We start from the raw sequence: 25,073 nt of genomic DNA, 5'->3' as shown, positions 1-25,073 counted from the left end.
AAAATTGACACTGATTCTAAAGACAACCACAAAGCATTCTATAGCTATGTCAAGAATCTCAATAGCAACACTCAGATCTACTCTTAGTTACAGCACACTGGATTTTTAAAGAGGCATACAATGGGTTAATTGTTCTTTCCTGCTTACCTTAGGGGCGGGTTTGCCTTTTGCTTGGAGGAAGTTGATGTGGTTTGAACTTGTATATACTGTTTGAAACATTCTTGTTGCAACTGTCTGATGAAGTCTCACTAAGGGGTGAGACAAAAAGTGCTTTATGGGTACTGTTTTTTATTGTTTTTATCGTTTGTTTGAAGCAAAGTCTGAAGAATAAATTTTGGAAACTACTACTGTGTGCATGCCTCAAGCCCTCTTGCCTGCATTCCTGTTTTTGCAGTTACCTGTTTCAGTATTCCAAGTCTGTCTAGTGTTTTGGCTGGCATGGAGGGGACACTAGAGGCTACAGTATTGAACTCACAGGAGGGGAGTACGGACCCGCTAACGTTACTGGTGGGCAAACTACTGGAACAAGTGGATTGTTTAACAGCTAGAGTGGAATCACTGGTTACTACCACATCGTCCTCCCAAAGACCTGGCATAGACGCTAACCTTGATGAACCTGGGTTCAACATTGTGGATGGATGTGCAAATGGTAATGATGAACCATTACTTGATGTAAGCATACATGCTACTTCATCAGAACCGGTTGGTGGAAATACAGTGGTTGAACAAGCAGCAGACCCAGTAGAGACTGAACTCTTGGGGCTTATTAGGACTTCCAACTCTGGAGTTACAGGTTGGCTACAGGAGTGGCCAACATTGTTTGAACCGACGAGTAGTACTCGGAGGGAGACCTGGCTGAAGGGGCACAGAACTCTGCTGTGGATATCACCACTGACTTGAAGAACTTGGATGGAATGTTGGTGAAGTATAAAAAAATTACAGTTAGAAATTTCATATTTTAAAGAATGTACTAATTAAGGTATTGTCCCTAAAGGGCTGAGGTCCTGGTAATACCTGAATGGACTCATTCAAGGTTCACAATTCCATGAGGAGTTGTTGAAGTTGTTTAATAGACATGGTTTGGAATTATTGGACTTGATGAGTAAACACTATAGAATCATGACTGAAGCCCTTTTAAAAGAGGCGACTGCATTAGATGAAAAAATAAGAAGAAATGCTGATTTTTCAAGGTACAAATTTGAATGTGACAGATGCCTGACTAGTATAGACCAGCATATTACCAAACTAAAAGTCACTAAAATAAAGAAACTGAACAGGGAAGCATATGCATCTGGCTCTGCTTATCCTAACCCCCCATCATCACAAACTGTTCAGGCCCTTGGCTGAATTTTTGGATCAATGAACGGTACCGGTTATCAAGCCGGTGTCAACCCTGGGTTAGATGGCAACAGGGGCCAGGGTCCGCCCCTACATGAGCAGGCCATATGCACCTCAAGGGAAACTACACGAGGCCAGAATGAAACTGGTAACCAATATAGGAATAATAACAACAACTTTGGAAACCAGCAGAATTTTTGGTCACAAGCCCTGGGGTACAACCTGAGGCAGGGTCTTCACAGGGTGAACTACAGGAACTTGAACAGGTATTAGTATCAGACCCACAACAACCCAGTGCAGAGAACAACTTTGAACTGGTATACAATAGCCAAGGTGACTTTAAAATTTTTAATTTTTCCACACTGAAAGTGAGCATTGAGCTAGCAGATTTATTAGCGAAAGGATTAACCTTTGTTCCATCTCACAAAGCCTCCTTTGCTGAAACTATAATCGACTTAAAATTATTCACAAGGAAGCTTAACTTAAGTTACTTGTTTGGGGCTAGACAACAACCTCAGAATCCATTCTATGTACATAGTACCTATTGCCCCCCATTACACCCGACATTAACAATGTTTGAACATGTTTGTGAAGTGGACTTATTCAATTGTATTTGTGTACAAAATCAAAGTAAAGGGAAGGGTCACAACGTTACTAAGGAAGAAGAACTAGCACTTAATTTGGTTCAACAGGCACGGGTGAGGGTGATGCAACCTGACAAGGGTGGAGGACTGGTTATAATGAATAATGATGAATATGTCAATAGAATGGAAAGGATAGTAATGACTGAAGCATACACGGAGGTGTCCCGTAACGAATTAAATATCACTTACAGTAGAATTCATGCTAACTTAGAAGAACTGTTTATTGAGGCAAGGATTGACATGGATATATACAGTTTCTTATGTATGCTAGCACCTAGAATTCCAACTTTGTTTGGCATCCCCAAGATCCACAAGAGTGTCTCGGATCCACCAATGAGACCTCTTGTGGATTCCAGGAATAGCATCACTTACCCATTAGCCAAATATATTGACCATTTTTTGCAGAAATATGTAAAATTACAAAAACAGATCTGCAAGGACTCATGGTCCTTTTTAAGGAGTATACAGGATTTACAGTTTAATGAGGGCTTCAATTTCCTAACTATAGACGTTAAAGATTTGTACACGTCCATCCCACATGTTGAGGGTGTAGAACGGCACAGCCTGTTACTGCTAGAACTGGAAGCACCTAGAAGTTTAATTTCTCTGCTCACTGAACTGTTGGACATAGTGTTGTCTAATAATGATAATACCTTCAACAAAAGGTTTTTTGCCCAGTCCATTGGCGTAGCAATGGTCTCCCCATGTGGGGCCAGCTTCGCCAACCTAGTGATGGCTTCTTGGGAAAGGGAGTTTATTTTAAATGTACCTGAAATTAGAAGCCAAATGTACTTTTATACAAGATACCTGGACAATATCATTATGTTGTTTAAGGGTGATGAGGTGGAAGGTAACCATCTAGTGACATACCTCAATAATACCACTGTTTTTTTACAGTTCACACATACTTTCCACATGGAAAGAATAGCTTACCTGGATGTTGACTTAAAAAAGGACCTAATTAATGGTTGCTATACAGCTCGTATTTTCAGGAAAGATACCTACTCGAACGCTTTTTTACATTTTGACAGTTGTCATCCACTATTTCAAAAGCGTTCAGTGGTAAAAGGCCAACTGATATGAGCAGCTCAGATGGTTTCCACACAAGAGGAGTTTTTACTAGAATGTAATCAACTTCAGGATATGTTTATCAAGAGGGGATACCCTCTACCTATGGTTAGGGAACTGGTAAGAGAAGTACAAAACAAGAGGCATAGGGGCATGTACCAACCTATACTGGGGGTTAAAATTAATGAGGAACAAATGGAAATCAACCAAGTTCAGATGGTTCATGATGATGCTCCTTTAGTAGGGTCCACTTTTATTACTACTTTTAGTAGGAATAGTTATATCAAAGACGTCATTAACAAGAACAGGGATTTAATAGTCCTTGACCACAATTTATATGCTAAATTGAGGGACCCCCCCTAGAATAGTTTTTAGATGTGGCAGGAATTTAAAAAGCTTATTACAGACTAGGAAGGAAGACAATTTTGGAAGCAGGAGGAAAGGGATGATAAAGTGTAGCATGTGTCCCCAATGCCCCTTCATGGAGATTGGGGTCAGCTTCTCGATCAGAGGAGTGCCCTATGCGTCAAAGGGTAAATTTGACTGTAATACTAAAAGTATAGTCTATTTGGCCCAATGTCAAGCCTGCCCAGCTTTTTATATTGGGAAGTCGGACAGGAAACTAAAAGAAAAGGTTTGCGAACACCTTTACAGCATCAGAACATCAAAGCAGGAAAATGCTCTGGCTAGACATGTGAGTGCTTTCCCATTACACTCTTTCAAATTTAGAGTGATTGACCAGGTTACGAGTGATGGAAGGGGTGGCCCTAGTTCATTATTCCTAGAAAAACTGGAATTAATATGGCAACTTCGTACTAGGGTCTGCTACCCGCCAGGACTGAATGGAGTTTATTCCATATCTTGCATCCTTAAGCTAAAGAGTTTAATGAGGTGAATATATACCTTATTCACTTCAGTCTGCAGGAAAGGTTTCATATTTTTGCTTAAACAGGGTATGTTAAATATTTATCTAAATAGTCAAAAATGTACTTATTTGTTCAGTTAGGTATATACGTGTTTATACATATACATGGTTATTCACATTCACTTAGTTATTATCTATACATGAATGTGTTTGCATTTAGAGTTGTTTATGTGAATGTGTACACTCTTATTTCATCTTTTATCATATTTACCGGACGTCCTTTACAGGATGGTTTTCTCTGCTCCAGTCTTTATAGCTTTTTAGCTTGATGGTTTTAAATTCAGACAACATGGAGCTAATATAAGTGTTTAGTTATATATTTCTTCATCCTACTTTTTAGAACTGTCATTATTAACTACTATTGAAAGTTATTTAAGATTTTAATACTTTTTCACACAGTGGTAAAGTATTTTATTTTATACTGTTTTCAATTTTACACTTCATTCTTGACTTCTGTCTTTTTACTGTTACCTTAACTATTGGTTTTAATGTTAGCATGGTTTTTAAATTTTTCTGAATATACTTTTAAAAGGTCTTTTAAGAGTGTTTTCGAACTGATGAGCTATATTTATATTTACACATATACAAATATATTTACTGCATACATACTTGTTTTACAAGAAGCTGGATTTTTAAAGAAGCATACAATGGGTTAATTGTTCTTTCCTGCTTACCTTGGGGGCGGGTTTGCCTTTTGCTTGGAGGAAGTTGATGTGGTTTGAACTTGTATATACTATTTGAAACATTCTTGTTGCAACTGTCTGATGAAGTCTCACTAAGGGGTGAGACGAAAAGCACTTTATGGTTACTGTTTTTTATTGTTTTTATCGTTTGTTTGAAGTAAAGTCTGAAGAATAAACTTTGGAAACTACTACTGTGTGCGTGCCTCAAGCCTTCTTGCCTGCATTCCTGTTTTTGCAGTTACCTGTTTCAGTATTCCAACATCCCAGGTTGCGTTCTACACAAACTACAGAATGAACTGGCACCCCACCTAAGTACCATGTTCAATCATAGCCTCACCTCAGGCTTTGTGCCCACTGAATGGCGCACAGCAATGGTTATCCCACTTCACAAAGGGGCAGCCACCATGGAGCCCGGGAACTACCGCCCCATTAGCCTGATTACCCTGGTCTGCAAGGCTATGGAATGTATCATCATGGAACTTATAAACAATGACACTGGTAATCTCCAAACTCTGGACCCTACCCAGTTTGGGTTTGTAAAAAGCAGATCATTTCTCCTAAACCTGATAGACTTCTTTGAAGTGGTCACCAAAGCCGTAGATGAGGGTAAGGTGGTTCACACAGTCTATCTAGATCTTGCCAAGACTTTCAACACCATCTCCCACTCTGGAATTATAGATAAACTCACTAAACTAGGTATAAATACCTATGTCACAAGATGGGTTGCCAACTGACTCACTGACAGAACCCACACTGTGAAAGTAGCAGACTCTAAATCCAACTTCAGACTAGTGACAAGTGGAGTACCACAGAGTTCAGTCCTGGGTCCTTTCCTGTTTTATATCTACTTCTCTGAAGTACAGGCTAACACAGAAGGTCTTTGGCTAAAAAAGTTTGCAGATGACTGCAAACTAGGAGCCATAATCAAAACTCCTAACGATGTGGACATCCTACAAAAGGGCCTCACTGAGACAGATGCCTGGTGTCAAAGCCATAGCATCAAGCTCAATGCCAAAATGTGCATTGTCATCCCTTTTGGTAAAAACTCTGTACCCATGAACTACCACATAAGCAGTAGTCTACTTAACACCAAAAGTGTGATAAGAGACCTTGGGACACAGGTGGACAGTAGTTTCTCCTTTGATAATCACATCGCCACAGTAGTCAGGAAATCCTATGTGGCACACCTCATCACAAAAGGTTTCTCATCCAGGAAAAAAGAGGTCATTGTTCCCTGTACTCATCACTCATTAGACCCATTATAGAGTACAACACCCCTTTTGGTATGTACCTCACAAGACATCTACAACAACTGGAAAGGCCACAGAAATACCTCACAAAGAGGATTACCGGCCTCAAACAGATGCCCTACACAGACCGTCTCAAAAAACTCCAGCTTTACTCTGTCGCGTATCGCCTACTCAGAGGTGATTTCTGCCTAACATACAAAGCTATGTCAAACCCAGAGCTATTGGACATGCTCCACTTAAAGAAATCTCAATCTCTCTGAGCTATACGCTCTAGGGACATAAACCTTGTCACCACAATAAACAGAACATGCTGAAGGGATAGAGTCCTGTCCCAGAGACTTCCCATACTCTGGAACAAACTACCTATCTATATCAAACAAAGCTCCTCATTAGCATACTTCAAGAAAAATCTTGATGATTGGATGGGAGATAGGAAATTCACCTCGGGGATCACTTCTGTGGCTCTGCTAGACAGGGGCACAGGAAAATAATTTTCTTGGGTGATGAAAGCCAGGGTACCGTTTGGCTAGGCTTATATAGGCCCTAGGGCCAATAGCCTAGCACCTACCTATGAACCTATGAACATATGACCCTAGCTAGAGGGGGGTCAGGGGAGATGGTGACTTCGAAAGTGACTGCTTTATGGTTGGATCTTACCAGGGAGGATGATATACTGCAGGGATGCTGCAGTGGTTACTCATGTTGGTTAATACAAGGACCACGATATTATCACCTCTTGTGGGGGTATCGACTAGCTGTTTCAAAGCATTTGCATTGACAGAATTGAGAAATATCTGGGCATTTGTGTTCTGGCATAAGTAGTTCTTCCAGTCTGTGTTTGGGTAGTTAAAGTCACCCAGGATCAGGGTAAAGGGTTGAAGCTTGATAGATTTGAAAAGGTCCATATAGGCGGATTGGGCATTTTGAGTCAGGTTTGGGGGCCAGTAGCTAGCTGTGATTTGTATAGGGGTCTTGTCAATGGTTAACTGCACCTGGAGTTGCTCCTGTGCATCATACTGTTTGACCAGCCAGGAGGTATGTATGTGTTTGATATATATTGAAACTCCACCTCCTTTAGCTTTACTGCCCACAATTTGGGGTCTGAATGTACGATAGGATAAATAACCTGATAAGGCTGGGGTGCTCTCCACAGCTTTGAACAAGGTTTCTGTGACTGCACAGATGTCAGCATTTTCCGTGGTTAAGAATACTTGCAATGAGTGCAGTTTTATGTTTAGACTTCTAGCATTTAGCAGCATGACCTTTAATTTGGATTTTGTTGAAATTTTTATGTTGGTAGTTTTAACCTCATCACTTTTCCTAAAAAAGGCACTATGGGAGAGGCAAGAGCCTTTGCCAGAAGCCTGATGCCCAAGTGAGGCAGATGCAGGCCATCTGTGGCAAAGTATCATGGTCTGTCGATCATATCTTCCCAGGCTGTCAGGTTTCTGAATCCACCTAGAATGACACCAGAAACTAAGCCAATTGTTAAAGTCAATCATTTTCTGTTTGTATTGAGGCATCATTCTGGGTGACTGTAGAATGCTGCTTAAGGCTAGGGACATACCCGTCTGGACACATATTCATTGAGTTCAGTCATGTTTCTCTTCATATAGTCGAGGGAAGTATGTCTCAAGTCATTCAGGCCAACATGGACTATGACAGAGTCATAACAGTACCTGTTGTTGAGAGACTTGAGTCTGTATGTGATACGGTGGATTCTGACCCCTGACAGACAACTAACCGTGACTTTCTCCTTATCCAGCCTTGTGAGAGGCACATCTGTGTGTCTCACAATGGAGTTTCCTATGACTAATATGTTGGGTTTATGGTTAAGCCTTAGTGGATGTGAGACACAGGTATGTGACCTATGCATGGTATATGGTTTGGAGGGCTGTGGAGATCGTGTGTGTGTTTGCCTCGGAGATCTCCTTTGTTTGGGTATGTTTCTGTTGAGGACCTCCACATATATGGGTGTATGTTGTGTAGGTGTGGGTGGTGTTTGAGGTGTATTGATTATGTTGACAACCTTCTCTATGCCAGATGTACTGTTTGTGAAGGAGAGAGCATAGACTCTAGGTTCCTAATGTAATTGCATCTCTTGCAAATTGTGTTCCTATGTGGTAGTAGTAGATGGTTGTCTGTGTACATGATTCAGTTGTGCGTACCTCCTTTTTAGGGAATTCCCACTCATCCTTCCCTCTTTTCGTCAGTCATCAATCAAGTGCTTACCCAAGGAGTGCCTCATATCAGTAGAGCAAAGGTTTTAGTCATGACTTTTTCTGGTTCCAAAGAAGGAACCCTCGTGGAGGCCAGTGCTCAATCTGTAAAAGTTCCAAAGTTAAAAGTTTTCACCCAGCAGTGTCTGTTACCTCTCATTCCACACTTGATTTTTCTGGTAACACTAGACTTGAAAGATGCTTATCATCACATTTGCATTGCCACAGATTTCAGAATGTTTCTAGGATTTCAGTGTCTGGGTTACATTATCAGTTTTCAATATTGCCCTTTGGGATATTTGTGGCTGTAAGAGTGTTTACAGAGTGTCTAGCTCCTGTGATGGCCCATTGCAGATTGTAGGGCATCCACATCTCTCCTTATGTAGATGAATTACATATGATTGCAGAGTCTTTTCCCCAGTGTCAGGAGTCCCTTACATGGTAAGAAATCTCCTGATGGACCTAGATTTTCAGATCAGCAGTCAAAAATCCTTTTTGTTGCCATCTCAACTGAACTGTATTTTTAGGATGCCTTTTGGGCTCCTCCATGCAAAAGTCAATCTTGACTTAGGAGAGAGTGGAGCTGTATTTGAAAATTTTCCTGAATTTCTCCCACTCGTCTCAGACTTTTGCAAGAGATTTTTTGGGATATTAGGGTTCATGGCTTCTATAATTCTCATGGTTACTCTGCCCAGGTTACAGATGAGAAGAATTCCATGGCTTCTAAAAACTGTTTGAACCCAGAATGCTCACCCATTGGACTTTCAGATACCTGTTTTGGATTTTGTAAAAACATACATTCTTTGGTGGACAGAACAGACTTTCCTGAGTCCAGGTCTACCAATCTCTATTACAACCCCTACTCAATTTATGGAAACAGATGCATCAGATTTTGTATGGGAAGCTGTATCTATTTGGGTTAAAGTGCAGGGTCTTTAGAACAAATGAGGCAGGTCAAAGCACGTAAATATGAAAGGAATTTTCGCTGTGATCCGTTATATACAATCTCTTTATCACCTGTAGTTCACAGGACCTCTGCATGTGTTTATCTCAGTGATGTGGTACATAAACAAACAAGGAGGCACCAGGTCTTACTCTGTGTGCTGCCTGGCAGTGGTAGCTGGAGAGGTTGCAAATCAGTCTGTATAACCCTCCAAACTTCCTGCATTCCATCACAGCAAAAAATGGTGCCAGACAAGCTGAACAGGACCAGGACAGACCCTCACAAATGGAAACTAAATGAAGAGTTCTCCCAGGTATTGATCCAGTTGTGGGGAACACCTGAAGAAGATCTGTTTGCCTCCTCTCAAAACAGACAACTCAACAAATTCTGCTCTCAGATTCCTTGCAAGCATGCCTGGAAAACAGATGCTTTTTCATCCTGCATGAAAATGTTCCTTTATGCATTTCTACATTTTAAAAATAGTGATTCTCCACTAAAACTTAACTTTTTAGACAGGTAAAACTTAAATTACGTACTTTCACATCTAACTCCTGTAGTGCACACTGCAGTGTTTAGGATAAACCATTTTTTTATCTTACCTTTAAACATCTATTGCAAGACCATCAGTTATTGGAGAGCCCACATTCTGCCTCTCAGTAGTCACCTTGGGATTAGTGCTTCTGTTTCTCCTGGTGAGGGAAGGAATGGAGTTGCATTATTTTCTGGAGATGGCTGATCACTAGAAAGCTTGATAACTGCTTTATAGGTGACAGCTTGGAATCTGTGCTTAAATTCTGATCCTGGTGAGAGTAGGAGCAGAGTACATTGATTCCTGACTCTTTCTGGTTGGAGTGTGAGTGTCCGTGCTTAATGTACCTGATTAGTCTGTTTGCTATTCGAGGCATCTACCAGAAAAAGGCTACAAGCCTACAGACCCCTGCATAATCTGGGGCAAGACTGTGGATCACCAAACAGGCTCTGGCCTGCTTCTCTTTTTGGGATTGGTGCTAACATTTTGCTTCTGGTAAGAGAAGAAGCAAAGCAGTATTGTATCCCAGCAGAGTGAAGCTGTGCTGAGACCAGCATTAGTAGTAGCCAGGCAGTAGCCATGCATGCGACTCCCCTCTTTTCATCATTCTTGACAAGCTAATTCATTATTTTTCAGTAAGTACTGCTTGATTTCTTTCTAACTTCAGAATATCTGCCTAAATACTTCATACTTAAATTTTCAGGGTCTGTGTATTAGTTTTCCCTCAAATGTTTGGCAGTGCTCTGTACAGACTCAGACACCTTGAGTGACATTTTTCATGTAAAAGGAATATATAAGGAAACAGCTCCAGTACTTAGTAATAATGACCATCCCTTTTTGCATGTCTAAAGGTCAGTTCCCTGTGCATTCTCCTGTTAACCTGGTGAACTTGGGCATTCTGAGGCAGTGTAGCAACTGCCTCATGTACACAGACAACCCTCTCCTCTTACCTCCCAACACTCAGACTTGTGAGAGATGCACTTATATATCCAAATTGGAAGCCATGCACTCTCAAGCCAAGATCGGAATAGCTGGTCAAGAGGAGAAGGTCAACACCTGTGCCACACCACATGCAACACATAGCCCTCCAGAACACCCACCATCACATTTCTCACATAAAAATACAAACCACACACCTACCTTCACAGAGGGTCTCAATAGAAATCTACCCAAACAGCTGAGACCTCCAAGGCAGAAATGCACTTGACCACCACAACACAGCACAAACCACAAGACACATAGCTCACCTACACAGTGTGCCCCTCAACCTAAGCCCCTAAGGCAAAACAGCTTGCCCAATACACTAATCATAGGTGACTCAATGGTGAAACACACTGATGTCCCAGTCACTTGGTTGAATAAGGAGACGGTAAGAATCAGCTGTCTATCAGGTGCCAGAATCCGACACATAACACATGCACTCAGGTCACTCCACAACAAGTACAAGTATGACTCTGTCACCATCCATGTGGGTGTGAATGACCTGAAATGCACCTCCCTGGACTACATGAAAAGAGACATGGAGGAACTCTCGGATTATGTGGCCCAGGCAGGTATGACCCTAGCCCTGAGCAGCATCCTACCGTCACCAAGAATGATACCACAGTACAAGCAGAAAATGATTGACTTCAACAATTGGCTAAGTTTCTGGTGTCATTCTAAGGGGATCCAGTATCTGTCTGCTTGGTGTGGCATGATTAACAGACCTCAATGCTTTGCCAGAGATGGCCTGCATCAGTCACCCCTGGGTTTCTGGATACTGGCTAAGGCTCTTGCCACCCCTGTAGTGCCTTTTTTAGGTGATGTTCCAAAGACCAAATTACCACCATAACAGCTATAAATAAATGCAATCTGAGGGTCATGCTGCTCAATGCTAGAAGTCTAAATCTCAAGATGCACTTGCTCGAAGCACTCCTCAAAATGGAAAACATCGATATTTGTGTTGTAACGGAGACCTGGTTTAAAGCAGCAGAAAGCACCCCTTCGCTACCAGGCTATAACTCATTCCACACCTTTCGGCCCCAGAAGATGGACCAAAGCTCCAAAGGCAGTAGTGTCTCCATATTCATAAAGCATATGCACACCTCCAGACTAGTAGCCCAGCATAACGCATCTGAGATACTTCAAGTACAACTAACATTGGGTAAGATGGCTATTCAGGTCATAGCCTGCTATAGACCATGTCCCAAGACTCTCACTTCACGTTCCTAAGCACCCTGGAAGCTATTAGGGTCCAACCCAACACTGTCGTACTAGGTGACTTCAACTACCCCTTCATCAACTGGGAAAACTACTCATGCACCTATACACTCGCCCAATGCTTCCTGGAATTCATCAATTCCAATGCCCTGGACCAGTTCATTCTTACCCCCACTAGAGGAAGCAACATCCTTGACCTGGTTATTACTAACATGGGCAACCATTGCTCTACACCAGTAGTCAATTCCTCCCTGGTTAGATCTGACCAGAAACTAATCACCATGGAAATCCACATCTCACCCACACCCTCTGCAAAGGTAACCACCATGAAAAACTTCTCCAAAGCTGACTTTTGGGCTCCTGAAAACAGAGGTGGCTAACTTCACGGTACTCATGTCAATGGAAAATAGATGCATGACTGCCAAATCATACACCAGTGCACTGTATAAACACATAAATAAATGCATGGAACTAGCGAAACCCAAAAGAACCAAGACACTCTCCTCCAAAAAAAGGAAGCCAATCTGGTGGTCCCCTGCCATTAATAAACTCTACAACAGAAGGAAGAAACTGTTGCAGAAAAAGGTGAAGTCCCAAGACTGGAAAAACTCCCTTATTAGCCTCAACAAAAAGTTGAGATCCCTCATCAAAACCTCTAAAGCCAGCTTTGGAGGCAAAATTGTGGCATACACTAAAAACAACCACAAAGACTTCTATAGTGATATCAAGGATCTCCATGGCAATACCCAGGTTTGCTCTGAGTTACTGCACAAATAGTACCTCCTATACTGAGCCAACAGATATTGCCAACATACTGGCCGACAGATTCACTGCCAACTTTACCCGTCTCCCCCCCCCAAAGGACCAATCACAATACCAGAGGAATGCCAGGCACCCAGCATTACTGCAGCACAGGTTATGGCTGCATTGTCCAAGGCCAAGAGTACAGCTCCCATGGGACCCGACAATATCCCTGGATGTGTTCTACATGAACTACAAAGTGAACTGGCACCACATCTGTGTGCCCTGTTCAATCACAGCCTCACCTCAGGCTTTGTCCCTACCGAATGGCACACTGCTGCAGTCATCCCTCTCCATAAAGGGGGATCGACAACAGACCTTGGGAATTATTGCCCCATTAGCCTAAAGAGTCTGATATGTAAGGATATGGAGTGCATCATCATGGACAGAATTAACAAGGATAGGGAATCTCCAAACTCTAGATCCCACGCAATTTGGTTTTGTGAAAGGTAGATCATCCCTGCTCAACCTGGGTTGACTTCTTTGAGTGAGTCACCAGAGCTGTGGATGAGGGCAAGGCAGTTCATACAGCCTACCTCAATCTGGCCAAGGCTTTTAATACCATTCCCCACTCAGGAATGATTGATAAACTCACCAAACTAGGCATCAACACCTATATCACTAGGTTGGTTGCAAATTGGCTCACAGATAGAACCCACAGTGTGAAAGTAAAGGACTCCAAGTCAGACTGCCAACCAGTCACAAGTGGAGTCCCACAGGGATCAGTCCTGGGTTCTCTCCTGTTTGGCATCTACTTCTCAGAAGTCCAGGCCAACACGGAGGGACTCTGGCTGACCAAGTTCACAGACGACTGCAAGCCGGGAGCTGTTATTAACTCCCCAAGGGATGTAGACATCCTACAGAAAGGCCTCACTGAGACCAATGACTGGTGTCGAAACCATGACCTTAAGCTTAATGCCAAAAAAATGTGTCATCATTCCCTTTGGGAAAAACTCAGTTCCCACTAATTACTGCATCGATGGGAGCCCCCTGAACACTGAAGGTGTTATAAGAGAGCTGGGGACACAGGTTCTGGCTCCTTTGACCACCACATTGCCACTGTGGCCAGAAAGTCCTTCTATGTGGCACACCTCATTACCAAGGGTTTTGCACCCAGGAAGAAAGAGGTCATCATCTCTCTCTACTCCTCCCTCACTAGGCCAGTCATTGAGTATAATGACCCATTTGGCACGTACCTCACTAGACACATGCAACAGCTGGAAAGGCCATAAAAGTGCCTCACAAAGATTATCCTAGGTCTTAAACACATGTCCTACACAGACAGCTTCAAATAATTCCAGCTATTCTCTGTCTCATATTGTCTACTAAGAGGCGATCTCTGCTTGACTTAGAAAGCCATGTCTTACCCAGCCCTGTTAGATATGCTATATCTAAAGAAATCCCAATCCCTTCGCACCACACACTCCAGAGACCTCAATTTCATTACCACAATCAACAGAACATGCTGGAGGGACAGGTTCATAACCCAGAGACTGCCCATGCTCTGAAATAGACTTCCCATACATGTCAAGCAGAGCACCTCACTGGTCCTCTTCAAGAGAAATATTGATGTCTGGATGGGAAATGGAAAGTTCACCCCGGGTATCACTCCAGTGGCTGTACTTGATTGAGGCACCGAGAACTAACGTCAGGCGGCACGATGCCAGGGCATTTTTATGGGCTAGGCTTGTAAAGGCTCCAGGGCCATTAGCCTGGTACACACCTATGAACCTATTAAACGATATGTAGTATCATTCAGAAGATTCAGAAAAACAACTCCCCAAAGATCATTGTGGGGACACTCTCCTGGCCAAGGTAACAGTGGTTCTCCCTTTATGGAACAAGAGGAATTGCCACAAGCTTCCTCATAGATGGGATCTACTCACACAAGAAAGAAGATGTTTGATACATTCCAGTCTGAAGCAACTATAACTCACTTACTGGATGTTTCAGTTTTGATTCCTTTTAGGCAACTTTTATCTGAAGACATGCAGCAAGTATTGAAAGAGGAAAAGAAACCTGCAATAGGAAATATTATGTTATTAAATGGAAGAGGTTTGCTAGCTAGGGTCACTAAGAACCAGATCTCCTTAAGGGGTTTGTGTACCACTAGTTTTACAATGTTTTTCTGAGTTACTATCCTCAGGCCTGTCTTGCTCCTAAGATACATTTTTCTGCTATTTCAGCATGGAAGCCCATGGATCTTCATCCTTCTTATGATACTTTGGTCATGCAGATCTTCAAAGGGGTTTTGTATCTACTACCTAGGAAATAGGTGCCACCTTCTTGAGATCTTAACTGCATGCTGGAAAAATTAACTCTTTCTCCTTTTGAATTAGCTCATCCGGCTGATTTACAGTTCATATCTTGGAAGACTATGTTACTTATTGCTCTGATATCTGCAATATGAACATTTGAGTTGCAAGCCCTTATGGTGAGTGAACCCTATTTGACATTCCATAGATACAGAGGTACTGGAAGAATAAATCCCTCATTCATGCCAAAAGCAGTTTCATAGTTTACATTGAATTAAGCCATTAATATCCCCATAGTATTTCCCAAACTGAAATATCAGGGGGAAAGGATTCCACATACTCTGGCTATACATAAAGAACTCAGTTATTATCTTGCCATAACTAAGTCCTTTAGAAAAGGGACAAAGAAAGAGCAACTCTTGTCAAAACATACATTTTCCAGATGGTTGTCACATGCTGTTTCTTTCTGTTATTCCTACTGTGACAATGTGAGGTATTGCCATATGTGCCAGGGAGAATAGGGAAGTGCATGTGTAATATATGCCAGCATAGTTAGCTGGAGTTTTGTAAACAGTTTTGTAAATAATTTTCTGGCATTTTACTATCACACTGACTTGTACAGATGCTTATTTTAAAAATGCAGCAGCAGTGCTGTGTTATTATAACTGATTAAATGTTTTTGTTTAAACAAAGAATTCTGTAGTTTTCAAATACTGCAATAGATCTTAGAAAAACTCTGAGACTGTTCTCTACCAGAGTCATTTGATCAAATGTGATGTCATTCTATAACCAGCACTGAGGAGATAGAACTCACAGATCAGCTTGTTTTGTTTTCTTTGGAACCTGATACAAAATATGTATGACGGTTATCACAGTCAGTTCAGTTAGATCAGTGTAAGAGGGAAGAACATCACCTTGCCTTGTGGAAGTAAGCAACTCAGCATCTAATCTTGCCTTGCAAGATTAAGTTAGATAGAGAGCAGTTATTCTTTAGACAGTCAGGAATTACAGTGAGATTAGCTAAGTATTGTTTTTGTGCATCTGCTTGAATCTGTCCAACTGTGTTATTTTTATTTCTCCTGTGAATTAAACTCTGATGTTTATTGCACTTAAATATTTAATAATCACTTGTTTTCTATTTTACTGTTTATTATTAAATGTTTTTAAACTTTTATTGTGGCTGGTCTTTTACAGATTACTTTTAACATCTTGAGAGTACTTGTGCTTATTCTAGTGATGCCTTGGCCACTCCAAAAAGCCTTGCTGCTTGGGTTACACTCTATCATTTATGTTAGTATTGATTTTAGTCAGTATAATTGGAACCTGACAATGACTGGTTGGTGGCAGCATTGTTACCTTATTGTCTGGGCATAAGGGGGCACAGCTAGTAAATCTGTGGCAACTTTTCCCAGGAGACCGAGAGAGAGAGAGAGACAGTGTGTGTGTGTGTGTGTGTGTGTGTGTGTGTGTGTGTGTGTGTGTGTGTGTGTGTGTGTGTGTGCGCATGTGTGTGTGTGAGTGAAAATCAAATACCCAGGTGTGGGTGTATCAGTCACTTGGAACTGCTCTAGGGGGAAATTGTGCCTGATGCAGAGAGCCTCATTTGAAATTACAGTGTAAATCTATTCCTGTTTTTAGTGACCATCTCTCACCGATATCAATGGTGAGGATTGAGGTTCCTTGATTGCTATCCTGGGTAAAGGGGTCCATCACACCCACCATAATACAACATTTGCACACAGAGTTAAGGCACATTCTGCTAAAGCATTGTCTTCATCAATGGAAAATTAGACAGGAGTAGACTCAAAGTATTCTAGAGGCAGCCACTTAGTTCTTTATACATGCTTTTATAAAGCACTACAAGTTGAATTCATTTTCCAGGTCTAGAACAGGCTTTGACTGGTCCCTATCCAAAGGTTTCCTGGGTTTTAATCCTTCCTCCTCACAACATGTGTAAGCTGTGGTACTCTACCCATTTAGCTAAGGATACTATAGCAGTGATTTATGGTGAACATAGTACAGTTGTGTAAGATGCATTTACCATGATAGTGGATGTGCAGTTAAATCATTGCCACACCCTCCCTCCCTCCTTCCACTGCCCAATTTTGCATATAGTTTTTTTAAGGTAACAAATTTGTGTTCCTAACTTTACTTTGTTTTCTGGATAGTAACCTCCCTTTTTTTTCAAATGGCAAGAAAGTCTTGAAGGCTTTTTGTGCCCAGGCTGCTTTTTTCCCTAAGGAGCTAATGCTAACACCAGCCTGTATGCATGTTTGGAGAGAATCCAAAGGCTGTGGAAGTCTGTCTGGCTGTTATCATCCTTAGCAGGAGATAACCCATATAGTTAAGGCTAAAGCAGTAGTGATTTAATTGAACAACATCCATTGTTATGGTAAGTGCAAATTACACAGCTGTACTTTCTCTACTGTCTGACCCTGAGCTAAAAAAAAACAAGAGCAACAAATACAAAACACATCAAAAATATGTCCTGTAGGGCCTATTTAACTGCATTGGAAATGACAGGGCAGTGATCTCCCCTGTATATTTACTGTAAATCTGAGGGGTGCTTTCTGTCTAACCTCTTCTTCCCATTGGCTAACATCAGAGTGGCATCTGCTTACGTCAGTATAGTGGAGTCAGCACAGCTCACCAGATATGCTGATGCCAATATCAGCAGTCGGGTCTATATTATATGTTCGAAGTTTGAAAACTTTGAACATTAAATAATCAAATTTAAATGATCAAAGTTTCAAACATCGAACATATAATAAAAAAAACAAAAAAAACAAAACTAATGGCTGTAGACAGGGGGGCAAGCCCCCCTTCACCCCCACACTCCCCGCTCTTTAAATATACCAACTTCGAGACTGCACTACAGTGCAGTAAGGGAAATCTTCCCTTTACTGCACTATAGTGCGGTCTCAGAGTTTGTATATTTAAAGAGTGGGGGTGTGGGGGGTGCTGGGGGGCTTGCCCCCCTGCCTACACTAGTCAGGTAAGTTTTTTTTTTTGTTTTTTTTTTTTTATTATATGTTCAATGTTTGAAACTTCGAACATTTAAATTCGATTATTTAACATTCGAAGTTTTCAAACTTCAAACATATAATATAGACCCCAGCAGTCACCACCCTGACAAGACTGTACCAAGCTATACTGGGGACCCTCGTGAGAGTGCCCCAGCAAGCACCCCCCCATTGTCTTTGTACATAAAGTACAGAAAAAAGTAAAGTACAAATGTACAGTAATATTTAACTTTTATATTTCAAGCACCACCTGGAAACCCTGCCACTCTCAGTGCCTTCAGAGACCATGGCCATGTGGCAGGTCACACTGCAGAGAAAAATGGTAACCCTCTTACAGTCACACACATTGCTACCCTTAATGCATGGCATGCATCTTCAAGTGTGAACAGCTGCGGTATCACCATTGCATAATGTGAAAACACTAGGGGTGGCAACATAATGTTAGGGTGTGAGCAGTGACATGTTATGAGTATATCAGCAGCAGCAACACAGTGCCTGCATGTTTCCATTTCTGCACTTTAGCACCTCTACAGGCCACAAGAGGACTATATTTTTCCATATCCCTGCTGGGGTTATCAACCCATCCACCCTTGCGCATAGTACTTTGCAGGCATTCGTGCAGGTGCATGATTTTGAAGGAGCCTTCTGGCATGGCATAGGTGAAGTGCATGTTGAGATAAAGGTGTGCTTCAGGAATATTCACTCTAAATCAGCTCATTAGCATAGTGACCACACTAACAGTCTCAACAATTGCTTGAAAACACCAGCAACAGCCATTACAGTTCTCATTACACTTCAGAAGTTTGCTTTAGAGCAACCTGCAGAGCTAATTCTTGTTAGAGGAAGCTGAAAGTGTAGAAGCTATACAAGTAGTCAAGACAAGTAAATGATTGGAAAGTATTATTTTTACTTGATGTAGTACAAATGCTATATTTGCATGCCGTTTATTGAACTACATGACATTGTGTTGGCATAGGGCATTAAGCTAATGGGTGCATGTGACAACATCATTCATATTGTCTGGGGTAATGTGAACAGAAGTAGGAGTTTAAACAATGTCTGAGGGGTCACCACAGCGGATCACCAGTCCACAGATTGATTGGTAGTGAGGTTTTTATGGTGTTGAGTTGCCAGCCAAACCTTCACAGAAGGCACACACACACACACACACACACACACACACACACACACACACACACACACACACACACACACACACACACACACGGATGCACGCACACACACACACACACACACACACACACACACACACACACACACACACACACACACACACGCAACTTACTGCATGTCTTTAAAAGTCACTCGACTGCAGGAAGGACATGCAGACTTTGCACAGAAGGCGCTCCAGACGAGAATCGAACTGAAGAACCTGTTGCTGTAAGATGACAAACAATGCTAACTGCTGCACCACCACAGCCGACTTGTGTACAAAACAGTAAAGTTTGTTATTATGTGGGATACATAGGTCCAGGTATAGGCAGAGAACTGCGTGTATTCCAGTCACTGCAGATATATACCATGTCTTGGAAGGTGTTCTGTTTGATGCTAACTGACTCCCATATGCTACAATATATGCTGTGTTGTCCTGTTAAGATAAGACTACATCTGTCTAGAGTGCAGTTTACGGTGTGAAATAAGTACTAAGTACTTGTCTTATAGGCAGTACTGATACTAGGATGTATGTCATTGTTAGGGAAATTGCCAAACACTGCCAGTCACATCTTTTGCTAGGGATTTAGCTCTTCTGCAGTTTTGAGGGGTAGTAAGTGCATTTTACCACACATGTAACCCTCCACAGTTTGCATAGAGGCAGATTGTTTGCCACTGTGATCCATAGATTCTGGCCGTATTTCTACAAGGTTTTCCTTTCGGGTACTGTGACCCCCTGCCCCATGTCATTGCAACACCCAGACATACAACACACTTGTTCCCACCTTATAGATGGCAACTGCACAAGTGTGTAATCCACCTCATGTGTACCATGTAACAAGTGCCTTGTCAACACAGGTTAGTTTTTTGTGTTGCTGAGGAATAGTATAGTATGTATGAGTTGCTACCAGCTTAAACATATTGCTATTAAAGGTTGTAGGCTGACTTGCCTGAGGGAGATTGCTTAATGGAGAAAGGAGTCCACGTGGCTTGTTTTAACCATCTGGATTGTCGGATCAAGTAGAAAAACCCTACAGAAAACTGTATGTAAATCCCTCAGTATAATTAGATCAAAACAATAGCAAATCCTTTAATGATATTAATCAGATCTTTATTCATCTGCTTAAATAAACCAAAGATCTGATTACTGTTGGCCCTCTGATATATTTCAGTGAGGTAATGAACATGTTAACTTTTCTAATGGACATGTATCAAAAATCAAGAGATGAACTAAGCAGTGCACAATTGTTAGTAGATTTATTTTCAGCTTTACATTTGGGTTTGAAATTTGTTCTGATGAATTTTCCCAGTTGGAGTATCACTCAAAAGGAACTTTTTTGATTTATGTGTAAAATTATTTAAAAAAAGTATTTTTTAAATAAAATTGAGACTGTTGTAGAAGTTGATGTAAATTCAGATATTTCTGGATTGTTGTTTATTACTTGTGACAGTAAACAGATGTGGTTAGTAGAAACTTGGATAAGTTCATTCCTTATATTAAAACTAACTTAATGCCTCATTCTAATAGTTCTGTAATATAAAAATATAATATAGTTCAATATAATATTGTAGGATACAAAAAAATGTATAAAATAGTTTGGTATAATATTTTAGAATGTTTAAAAGTGTGTGATAGAAAGACTAAGTATAATTTAGTTAAGGTTCAGCAAAAGGAATTAAAGGATTTACATCATAATGGGAGTGCTGCTGTTAAACTTTCAGATAAGGGCGATAATATAGTTTTAATATCTATTGAAATGTGTATGGTGCACCTTAAAAATGAGAAGGTATATGAAAAGACTAATAATAAAAAGTATTTGGAGGTAAAAATATAGCTGGACGAAATTTTGTATATGGCAGACACGAGTTTTCTTACTGAAACACATAAAACAAATTATTAATTGCTAATTCCAGGCTTTATTGTTTTTATTGCTTCCAAAGATGTCAAAAGATGTGCATAAGCCTCTGGTGGACGTATAATATCTGGTTTATTTTTAAATTTGATTTTATTGCTATCTGTGACAGAATTGCCCTCTTATTTAAAGGAGTTTCTGGAGTTGATTAAGGATTTATACAGTGTGAGTTAGAGTTAAAATTATTATTAGATGACATTGAATGTTGACTGTCTTTATACAAGTATTAAGCATAATGATTGTTTGGAGGTAGTGATATGTGTAGAGGATAATCCTATAACACATTATGTTTTGGATTGGATACATTTTAGTTTAAATAATATATTGTTTTGGTGGTGAATGGTATACATAAAACAAAGACAGTGACTGGAGTGCCATTTGCTCCCAATTATGCCCATATTTTTATATTTTTTAAATAGTTGCATGTTTAATACTGATTTCTTTAAAAACCTTTATAGTGATATGCTATTTATTTTTGAAAGAACCCCATGGAAATTTGAAGACTTTTTGTGAACGTTTTAAATAATGATACAAGCATTCAGTTTGTAAAGAATGTTAGTGTTGATAAAGCTGTCTTTTTAGATGTTACCCTATGGGGGAAATAATATAGAAAGCCAAATACATAGAAAGGAAACTACTTCCAATAATTTTCTGGATTGCAATAGTTACCATCCAGAACATGTTTTAAGAGCTTTACCACAGGGTGAGCTTTTAAGGCTTAGAAAACTATACAGCAAATAGAGTGATTTTTAAAAAGAAGCTAAAAGAATGATTGCTATTTAATAATTTTAATTATCCAATTAAAATAATAAGTCAGGCATATTTAATAGCATGTTATAAAAGGGGATAATTTGTTGGATATTGCTAATAGTGAATTAGATTATAATAATACAAGATGTTATAGAAAAAGTAATTATGTGAATAAGGAAGTGATATATTTTGTTTCAGAATATTGGAGTTTTAGTAAAATTTTAAGGAACTTACGGGAGAATGTTCAGCTTTAGCAACAAAACTTATAAATTGTTTTTACCTATAAGAAAGGGAGAAGTATTAAGCATGTGTCGGTATGTAGTTACATTTTTAGGGAGAAAATAAGTGTGAAGAATTCCCTGTCATGTGATAATTTTCCATGTAATAGTTGTAATGTTTGTAAGTAACCAACAGAATGAAATATATTAATGGAATGGTATTTTCTAATATTGTTTTTTTACTTCCAGTTCTAAAGCAGTGGTATTATAATACATAATATGTTGCCAATGTGAATTATTTTTTATAGGTAAAACAGGAAGTTCAAAATTAGGTTACAGAAACATATTAATGTGAAAAGTAAAAATATTGAAAATCCAATAGCTGAGCATATTATTATATGACTTAATGTGACTGTGAACATGATTAGAGCTAATGAATTATTACAGGTTATCCCAAATATGAAAAATAAAGATAGTATTGACACTGTTTTATTAAAGAAAAAGGCCAAATTAATATTAAAATTGAATAGATTAAAACCAGGTGGCTTAAATAATGAATTGGAATCAAAGGCATTATATTTTAATGTTTTTAATATGTTTTATTTTATATATACATATATATATATATATATATATATATATATATATATATATATAAATACACACACACACAAATATATATATATATATATATATATATATATATATATATATATACACACACACACACAAACACACACAAAAAAAAAAAAAAAATATATATATATATATATATATATATATATATATATATATATATATATATATATATAGTTAGGTGTTGTTTTTAAGACGAGATTTTTTACTGAATTAGTGATGTTGGTCAGGTGATGTAGTTTTTATATTTAAATATATGTTTTTAACTACTTGACTCTAAAGCATTGACACTACAGATGTAATACCTTTGACATAAAGGGGGTACCTTGTTCAATATGTATCTCTTTAGGTATACCCCTTGTAGAGAATAACATTGCCATTTATCTGACAATAGCATTAGCCTTGGCCTTGTGTAATGATACAGCTTTTGAAAATTTTGTAGCATTGTCAGTTTTACTAGTTTGTAGTGATACCCATTACAAGATTTCAGTTTTAATCCATCATTTTTAATAAAGAATCTCTATCGATAGTCCTGTCTTTGGGTAAATGAACTTGGAAGTAGTAATGTTTGGATGTGAATATTCATATTTTATGCTAATTAGGTGGCCCTGATTATTAAGGTCATTTGTCCCTAAATCATTCATATGCAGGGTGAGAATTATATTGTGCATTGCCTTAAAGAGCTAATACCACCTCAATGAAATTAAAAAAAATTCCTTGTATACAGTTCATTTTTTATTCCATGTGTATTTTACAGTAATCTATTCTCTTTACTTCGTACTATATAAACCTGCTTAAATAAACAACAGCTTTCTTTTAACATTTCATTTGTGTCTGTTAATCTTATTAACTTATTGCCTATCTGAGGCCATGTTTTAGCATCAGTATGTTGCTAAAAGTGTAAATGTCATGTCATGATCACTGTATTATGTTCTTATGTAGAACAAAGGAATGAATACGGGTAAACTTTCAGGAATGTAGATCTAGCTTTAAAGCATCTTACAGTAGTACTTATAATTGGGAATTAAAATACAGTTCTTAAAACTAGTACAAGTAGAACTATGTATAACTATGAATTTTTAATGAAGCTACCAAAAGGTTATCAGTTGTTCTTTAGTGATCATGTGATATCAACTAAAAGAACACATTGGTGATCACATTTTGTAGAGCCCTAAATGTCAGTTTAAAGTTACCTGTATTTACAGATGGACCCCCAGCCACCATCATACATTTTTTCCTTTTGTAAGGCAGTATAGTGACAGAAGATATAGTGAATGACTCAGGTACAAATATGTCTGCTACCTGTTTTTTCGTGCCTACCATGGGTTGATATATGCATTGTGACATACCAGGTTGTCTTTTGCACGTATTATTATCTTGCCATCTAGTATTTTGTGCATGGATGTGACAATAACCACATTTTCTTTTGTCATACCATGTGTATCCTGCTGAAATTTAAAAAGATCTGCACATGGGGATTTCTGTGAACAGCAAAGCCACTGATTCTCAGTACATTTTAATTATGTGGCAGACATTCATCTCTGATGACTTAACATACAGCCTTTGTTAATCCTCACTACAATGTTTGGTTCAGCAGGCTATACATCTTCCAATGGTCACTTTAAAACAAAGCTAGAGTCATCATGTCAGGAACGAGTCCATCATTCTTTTTAGTGCTTTCAGAATTATCAGACCACAAGCTTCTGTTTCTTTTCAGTTTTATGTTTCACATCCTACTCAAACCACCTACAAGTGTTAAAAGGTAGTGGATGCCTTTCTTTCTCAAGCAAGACTCATGGATGGCTTTTGTATCTTGCTTTCTTGTTTTACTGGCAGCAACCATTCATTTCAGGATTTTTGTGAAATCTGTGGGAACGTTATATAGATGCTAAGAGTTAAGCAGATGCTTTTCAGCATAAACAAATCCTAATTTGCTGTATTTTCATAATTTATGATTTATGATATTTAACCCAAAAATGTATGCATAAAAATAAAAAATAATTATTCACTGCCATGTCATAGTCTTAGCTCACTAAAATTCATTTGTTATAACTTTAAAGTAGAACTCATTTTTATATCATTAAGTTATTAAGACTTTGAGCATAATCCAGCAACTGGTTTCTTTCTTTATTTTCAGAATGTAGAAAGTCAGTTATTATGTATATGAGAAATAATGCTAAATATGAATGCAAGGATATGCAAGATATATTTTAACAAAATGTGAATTGATTTTCATAATGAACATGTTTGCAGAAGTAAGTTAACATGTAATATGCAGACTAAGCATCCACAAAATGGCAAAATGCAGACACTGGGCAATGAAATTTTACTGGTATTTTTAGCATTTTATTTTGGTATACCACTGCACATTGTACTAAATGTTTACAAACATGCATAGTCCAAATATACAAAACAGTTTTCCATAAAATAATATTTCTTAAGGCAGCAGTACTTAAGTAATATGTCACATTTTATAAGAATATTTATGAGTAATGTCAATGTCCAG

This window comes from Protopterus annectens, chromosome 17.part0 (assembly GCF_019279795.1).
Source record: "Protopterus annectens isolate FY-2018-M chromosome 17.part0, PAN1.0, whole genome shotgun sequence".
Taxonomy (NCBI): Eukaryota; Metazoa; Chordata; order Ceratodontiformes; family Protopteridae; genus Protopterus; species Protopterus annectens.
This window is presented reverse-complemented; position numbering follows the sequence as displayed.